Consider the following 8,928-nt stretch of genomic DNA (forward strand, 5'->3'; position numbering starts at 1 on the left):
CCGTTATGGGTGGCAGATCTTAAGTTATATTTTTGATTTTGAGAAAAAGTTATAATATTTTTTAAATATTCTGGATTCTGATTGTTGACACATTTATATTCCAAGATTGCCGTGTGGTATTTACATCTATTATTAAACGAGAGCCAATTTAGCTGTAAAAACAATTTTTGGATGGTGTTCTATTTGGCTTTTGTAGAATGACTTTCGCTGCGCGTTTTTGTAAAATATTCACTTTTATTAAATAGGTTTTATTAGCGTTGCGATCGTGTAAGGCTCTAATGATACTGTCTGTATGCCGTTGCCTGGATAGAACCAGTACTCTGAATATCACGAGAACGCTTCTAGAATTGGATCAACTGGTGTCTAGGCGCACTATGTATCTACTTTGCAACTATCGACGGTTATTTAAACTTACACAAATTTTTAATAATTAATCCACTATTGGTATTCATCTCATGTATATGAACTCCGTCAAATTCTGAGTCAGTGTTGGGATCGCTTTCTGCCAATTGATTGACGAAGCTTGTCATGTTTTCATTTCACATACTTTATGACTAACATTGCGTATGATGCGGATGAATATCAATAGTGGATTTATTATTTATAATTTGTGATAGGAATTTAGGAACGTTATTTAGACCATTGGTCTCTGAATCACATTGTCTTTGTCAAAACAATCAACAGGGGTTGTTGGCAGTATAAAAATCATTAAAGCAGAAATCAACAATAAGCGTAAATGAGAATTTAAATACATGCAATTAATTTGTTGTGGAATATTTTACGAGACGTATTTTGTTACGAAGGATATTATAAAGATCACAACACATACAAGCATTATTAAATGTATCGCATGACATATAAAGCTACATGATCATCAATCAACATTTCGAAACAATAATCATTTCCATGCACGTAATATTTACATACTGGTCATTATAAAATATTTCAAAAAAATGAAATACAGTGAAAGAAATATGAAACTTGACATACTGTGGTATTGTCTTTTCATGTTTTGAGAAATTGGAATATAGATAAACATAGTAACAACATTAATTGAACATCAACATGTATAATATGATAACAAAGTAATCACACATGAACTTTAAAACTTGAATAAGACAGTTTTTGTATTTCAAAAGATAGAAAGAAGACAACGAAACCTTAACTTTGACTTTAAAAGATTGGACACATTTAAAGAAATGAAGGCGCCAACACAAACGTTGTGAGGCAACAAGTCGAATACTATTTTATTTCAGGCTCTTTTTTGTATTGAAAATTACTGAAACATTGAAACAAGTATAATGGTAATCTTTGCAAATTATAGAATAGCGTATGCTGCATTGTATCATAGTTATTGCCTAAAGAAAAAGTCTGACCAAGATTCACCAAGATCGAGTCATCCAAGTGGCCTCTTGAGTGGTTTAAAGATTGTTCTAAGACATGACATGGTGACCTAGTTTTCGGACGCTTTTAATCCAGAATCAGACTCGCCTTTGAAATTGTTCAAATCAATGTGTGACTAAGTTTAATCAAGATTTAATAAAATTATGCCCTCTATAGTGGAAAATAGCTCAACGTGGACGACGCATCCCGGACTCCGGAAACCAAACGAGCACGGACGTTCTACATGATGCTATCACAATAGCTTAAAATGTTTTATTAAAAGATAAACATGAATGTATTTTTTAAAGGATATTTTATAAAAATCTTCAATGCAAATGTGTATACATTATCTCAGGCGTTAATGTATAAACAAATAATGAGCAGTGAAAAACAAATACAAAATTACATTAACAAAGACAAAAGCAAGGATTGATAGAGAGCATAAAGCGACAGGTACACAGCTTACGGAAATTAACAGCATTCTCACAAAGGTACACATCTAAACGTTTACGATTTTAAATAGTTTCTGGTACAATTGTGTCATATGTCATGCGTTTAAATGTCTGATAGTAATGCCTCGTAGAAAATTCTACAAGCCATATTAAGTAACCAAGTATATTTAAAAGATAAAAATGAACATCGCAACTTCATAATAAAATGTGTCGTATGAAAATGTAGGCTACAGTAAGATAAATCTGTATTTTTTAAATGAATCAAGAAACAAAATTTATACATTGTGCATGCACTATATACATACTACTAATCCAAAAATATTCAAACAAAAGCAAAACATGTATAGAAATATGAACAATTATATATTTTGACATGGTATTTTATGCGTTGTAAAATTGAATTAAAGATTAATAAAATAATAAAATAAATTGAACGTATCAATAGGTTTTATATGCAAACAAATATCAATCATAACCATTCCAAAAATGTGTTTTATTGCAAAAATAGAAGGAAACGCAACCTAAATTTGAACTTGTAAACGATATGACAATTTTAAATCAATACATTCGCAAAAATATTCTTTGTGAAGAAACAAGTCTATTTACACGTCGTCAATGCTCTTTTATGTGGTTGTATAAAACATTATTACTTGTCGTGTAGTCATCTTGACAATAATTTAAAATCACTTATGCTTTATTTGGATGCCAAATACGATTTATCTTTTTTCATTTAGTGTAAAATACCTGAAAATATATTAAATCAAAACATGCCCAATTATGTTTTGTATATTTATCTTCAATAACAATATTTTACACTTGTTATTTACATGGTTACCACATATTTAAACTACGAGAGTAACAACGCATCATCTTCCCGTGTTTCTGTACGTTCGGACACGGAATCCACTAAATGTAACAGTTTTTCCTTGAACAAATTATCCCAAGACAGTAAGTACTTTTTCGTGTATAGAATGCTCCTCAAGGTGAGATCCAATTTTTGGGAAAGAACGCTCTCTTCCAATATAATTATTACAAGTTTCTGGTCGTTACTTAACATCATGTGATGGTGCGCTTGTCTAAACTCAAATCGTCCCCATCGACTCTTAAGGAATGACACAGTTAGCAATATAATGGTCACTGCGCTCTCTTTGATGCCTTTAAGAATGGCATCAGCAATATCATCGCCAACATGAAAGTCTCTATAATATAGACACAGTCTATATTGTGGCTCTAACAAAGGTCTTAACGTCTCTTGAACAAAAGGAGTGTCCTCTTCAGCAAAGCACACAAATGCATCATACGTATAAGTGTCCTCAGGTTTCCTATGTCTGCCCTTTCCGAAATTGAAGTCAAGACGAATGTGCCATTTGTAAAAGGCTATAACTTGTATCTCGTACCGAAATTTGAAGATAATTAGACACACTATGAGCAAAATAAAAGATACAGAGGCTACTGGAATAATAATTTTAATACGTTTTAATAAATCACAATGGCCCGGGTAAAAATTAACAGCTGCCGTTATTGTACCTGATGAGGTTGAAGTGCATGTTACGTTGTCGATAGACGTTGTGTGTGGGGTTCGAACCCAGGTGAAAAAGTCCTCGTTCTCACATGAACATTCCAATGGATTGTCTCTTAATGTTAGAGATAATAAATATGACAAGTCGATTATATTGAATACTTTGAGTTTGTTATGGTCAAGGTACAGATTTTTCAGTGATTCAGGAAATATCTTCGGAGAAACACTTTCAATAAGGTTGTCCCCAATGTCCTATATTGTTAACGCTCTAAGTTCAGTGTATGTGACGTCGACATGTTTTATTTTGTTGTGCCGTAATTTAAGTTCCCGCAGCATTGGTAACTTATGCAGTGAAGGCACTTGTGTTAGCATATTATCAGAAAAATCTAGTAATACAATACCCGATAAACACTGTAAACTCAGTGATATTATTTGATTAGAACTTCCATTAATAAATGCTAGTTTTGAAAACAAATCTTCAGCGCAAGGTAACCTTTCTTTAGATATCAGAGTTGGAAAATATGTCAAATTATTGTTCGAGATATTAATTGACATTATGTTAGTCGCATTTAAAATTAGATTTCCTACATCTGATAAGTTATTGTGACTTAGGATAATTTGTTCTAAAGCTGTGTTATGTTCGAAAACGCTTTCATTTAATGTCGTAAGTTGGTTATTGCTTAAATTTATATATTTTAAATGTAATAAATCAGAAAACTGATTAGGGTCCAATTGCGTTAGCATGTTATATGACAGATCTAATTGTTGTACAACGGTCAGATTAGTAAATGAGTTCTTTTCTATTGATTCTAGTGAATTGTTTGCTATAATGAGTTTGTGTAACTTTTCCAGTCCTTTAAACAAAGACTCATGTACCGTTTTCAATTGATTGTTAGCAAGATACATTTCGAACAAATTAGGAAGAATTGCAAAAGTTCCGACAATAGAATGTATTTGATTGGAACTAAAATCCAGGTTTATAATATTTTCAAGGCCTCCAAATACTCCCTCAATATTGTAGCGCCCAGCTCTATAGGGCTTGTAATTGTTATTTCATATCGTCAATATAAATGGAAAACACGTCTATTTGACGCTTTACTTTTTATTTCTCTGCCATTTAATGGCTTGTTATATAGCGTCAAAATTCAACTGTTACAGTTCTTGGCATAAAATGTTAACAAATAAACAAAGTGTCTTAGGTTACAATACACTAAATACTTTTGGTGTTCAATGCTATACCCTCTAAAAACAAAATCTTCATTTATTTGAAGACACAATTCTCTGTACGGGCACTTGCCATGACTTTATTTTTGAATATTTCTGTGTTCATGTGGTAGGGAAAACATTGTTGTATACTACAAATTCCCTGTTTTGCTTTTAGGTTGGAGACTACATAAGACTTTGACAGTTGGCGGGAAACCATCATCAACTGGAGAGATGCCGGTAAAAAGATGGCCATAAAACAGTGACCGCTGATTCGCATTGAGTTCTTTCTTACATATTGGATGACCTATGTTTTTTATTGTTTAAATCATTGCGGCTTGGAATGCTCTTTAAGAAAAGGTATGGTTATGGGGGTGTCTACGCGCAAAAGTTTGACTTTATTTTTTGTTAAAGTTATTGCTTTTACATTGAATTTGTGCAGGAAATCTTTTGGTATGTTGTGACCTAAACTAACTTATGATAAAGATGAAATATCATCTGCAAGTGCAAAATATGACTGGGAAAGCAGATTTTTGGTCATTTCTTAGCAAAAGGGAAGAAAATAAGTGCATTAAATGCATGAATTCAGATTATTTGACCTGGAATAGTTGTTTTTCAAGTTGACCCCCCACCTTTATATAGTGGAATAAGGGCTAAATTGCTTTCCGACTTAAATTCAACCGCATATTGGTTGACCGTGTCGCGTTAATGTGTTACATGAAGTTAGAATTCAACGCCAGGGACTCCGTGATTGAGTAACGCAACTAAAGCTTTTGCGAAAAGCATGAACATTCAAACAGAGCCCCATTTCACCGACATGGAATGGCAGGCATTTTTACAGTATGGACAGTGCAGCAGATGCTTAACTGAGCCAGCCTTCATATTTAGTACAATCATGAATTTAGCAAGCTTTATCACTTTATATTATTCATAAAAGTACACTTAAAATACATAAATGCATGTTTTTGTTTCATTTTTTTATCTTTTTCTATTGGGTATTTTGACTTTTTCAGGAAGAGGAATGTCTGCGACTAAGTCAAGGGCCACTGGATAAGGGTTGTTGATGGCAAAACAGGTAATAATATCATTTTGTTATCATGTACACAAGCAAATAAGCATATGCATGATGCTTTAGGTGTGAAAGACTGTCATAATCCGGTTTGTGGTCACTCACACCCTTGCCGTCATGTAATTCTCCTCGAGTTTGTATTGATAGTTCCGCGTCCTGACATGTAAAGCTCGTGCTTTGTTGGCAGCTGAAGTTGGCACTTCACAGGTTTATCCTTGTTCCTGAGCATGTATGCAGTACAGCTGAGTTGATTTGCTACTTGTAACCCTACAATTAGCTTGTTTTTGGTATTGTTTTCTCACAATATGCTTATATTCATGGTTCTGGCTTAAAAGGGTGTCGCGCCTTACTTAAACATAGGATTGTTATAGCAAGTGTCCCCTTCATCATTTACCTTAGAGGGATCTTTTTGACGAAATTTGGCACTTTCAGCAACTTGTTTTGTTTTTTATTTGGTACATGCTTCTCTCATTCAGTGATTTAATGACAGTATTGTCCTTATTCGTTTTTCTTTGCATAGAAAGGTGACATGAAACATTGCTATTTGTTGTGTTGAGAATTCTGCAGGAAGCTGTGTCCCCAAAAGAAGTACTAGAAACCCCTTTCAGGATCTGAACTGCCTTTCTACCCCTGTTACTACATGGAACATCATTGCTAAGCTTATAATGCTTGCCTACATATGTGTATTTTGTTCAATTTAACTTTTCCTTCCAGCTTAACCCCCCCCCCCCCACCCCCACCCACAAATGAGCATTGTATTCATTCGCTTGGTTACAAACTCCCATTTGGACCAGATTGCCACCATAAAAATAGCCTAAAGTACTTATTTTGTGTCCAAAATATGAAAATTTGTATTGTCTTGAACCTCTAAATGAGAGCTGGCAATGCTATTGACCATCTGCTGCAGTTAAAAGGCACCCATGACATTATATGCTAGAATATTTCATTGGCGGCTGGTAAATAAATGGGCACCGATCGACAAGGCGCTTTCAAGATTTTACACTTTTATTGGTGTGAAATAACAAGTTATTGGAAGCTTATTGATTTCTACACTTCAAAGTATCTTTGATCTCTCATTTTGACTAATTAGGTTATTGTCTTGAATGAAATTGGATTGTTTTTGCTTTGAAATTGGCATTTTTGGGATGATTAAAAAAAAAACACAAAAAAGACATTATCAAAATTGCATAGAGTGAAAATATCTAACAAATTCATTCTTTCCCCACCACACATTAGCCCCACTTGCATGTCTATTTGGTTTGTTTTGGTATTTTATTGCAGATATTGAACCCAACAGCTTTGAATCTTAAAGGGGCAGTTAAGCTTTAACAGGCCTAATATCGCCTTGTTCGGACTGAAAACACCCGCGTGTGAAAATATGATACCGAATGGCCAAATGGACAGCTAATCTAGCCAAACTTAATATATTGGTGCAATATGGATGGGAAGATAATAATATGAAAGAAAAACACATTTCAGTCAAAATAAATTTCTCTTATAGGTTACAATACACTAAATACTTTTGGTGTTCAATGCTATACCCTCTAAAAACAAAATCTTCATTTATTTGAAGACACAATTCTCTGTACGGGCACTTGCCATGACTTTATTTTTGAATATTTCTGTGTTCATGTGGTAGGGAAAACATTGTTGTATACTACAAATTCCCTGTTTTGCTTTTAGGTTGGAGACTACATAAGACTTTGACAGTTGGCGGGAAACCATCATCAACTGGAGAGATGCCGGTAAAAAGATGGCCATAAAACAGTGACCGCTGATTCGCATTGAGTTCTTTCTTACATATTGGATGACCTATGTTTTTTATTGTTTAAATCATTGCGGCTTGGAATGCTCTTTAAGAAAAGGTATGGTTATGGGGGTGTCTACGCGCAAAAGTTTGACTTTATTTTTTGTTAAAGTTATTGCTTTTACATTGAATTTGTGCAGGAAATCTTTTGGTATGTTGTGACCTCTTAACGATTTGAGTGTCCACGTCGTCTTTTAAAAAGGTTACAGTCCACTAATAAATTAAGTGCAATGACACAGGCTTATTAAATATAAAATAGTAGCAAAAAGCGTAAAACAATTTACAATTGAACTAAATATGTTTCTTATTCTTATTCAGATTTATCAATTAAACGTACTTTAACAATGTTCGTTTCCGTTACTTTAATATTTCGCTTAAGATGTTATGCGACAAGTGTTTAAAGTTATGAAAATTTTAAGTGTGTTCATGAATAGTGAAAACCGCTCCTTTTATACCCATGGATGGGCAAAAACCCCAAACTGGACTAAGACCAAATAAAACCCACTTAAAACCCGTTTTTGTCCCATCCCCAAAAATGCCCAAATAATGACCAACAAAAAAAAACGCTCAGTCCCAAAAATAACCCATTTATGGAACGCGCTCCATGGATACCAAAAGGAAACGGGCAGGAACAGTCGCCATATTGGAAATTGCTAAGAATCTATCAAAATTACTTAAACAATCAATATTTGACAGTGAAACCTACTGAATTCATAAAAGAGAATGATCTTTTCATGTTTTCTCCGCAAGTTACAATAGACCAGACGATGCAAATAACGTAGAATTTAACCTACGTCCCAGCATTCAAGACAAAATGGTGGAACACATATGTTCGCAAACATAAACTTACGGACAATAACATTGGATTTAAAGGGTAAAATACAGTGCTTCACAATAAACACTGAGCAGTTATCTGTATAATTATTAGTTTTATGGAAAACTTGAGCGAATAGCGTCGTATATTAAAAACACATGAATAATCTTTATCAATCAACAAGTGTAAAATATTAAACGACAAAATCATTGGAAAAGTTAACACAATTCACTCTACATTTTGCCTAAATGATTGATTATACAATATGCTCATGAGGTAAAAATGTATTTGTGAGTTGTTACTATCAACAAAACAATGGAGCTGTGGACACTCAGATAAATTGGATAATGTGTAGCTCAGGAAATAAAGTAAACAGGTAAGTACATTAAGGTTCATGTAGAGGCTTCATTTTGAAAAATGTGGGACCCCTAGCATTGAACTCAAATTTGACTAAAGGAAGAGTGCCACATTGAAAATGTATACATATATGCTTTAAAGGATGTTTTTCCTTCAAACTGCTACCAATTTTGTACATCAACGTATCATAACATCCACAAAATCAATCAAAATACAAAGCGATTTTAACACAAAAAAAAACATTATTTTCAAAAATCTGAATCATGTTTATTCCACGTATTTCGGCAGAAAATTATATAACTAGTGAATAATATCGACATTGAC

General features: G+C 33.5%; 1 long non-coding RNA gene across 1 annotated transcript; it reads left to right on the forward strand.

Moving 5' to 3' along the window:
• Positions 1-4,625: 4,625 nt before the first annotated feature.
• LOC127879053 (uncharacterized) lies at positions 4,626-7,594 on the forward strand. The gene is made up of 3 exons (XR_008048899.1): positions 4,626-4,797; positions 5,571-5,632; positions 7,310-7,594. It is a non-coding gene; the product is annotated as an uncharacterized LOC127879053 (long non-coding RNA).
• The last annotated feature ends 1,334 nt before the right edge of the window (positions 7,595-8,928 follow it).

This window comes from Dreissena polymorpha, chromosome 4 (assembly GCF_020536995.1).
Source record: "Dreissena polymorpha isolate Duluth1 chromosome 4, UMN_Dpol_1.0, whole genome shotgun sequence".
Lineage (NCBI taxonomy): Eukaryota > Metazoa > Mollusca > Bivalvia > Myida > Dreissenidae > Dreissena > Dreissena polymorpha.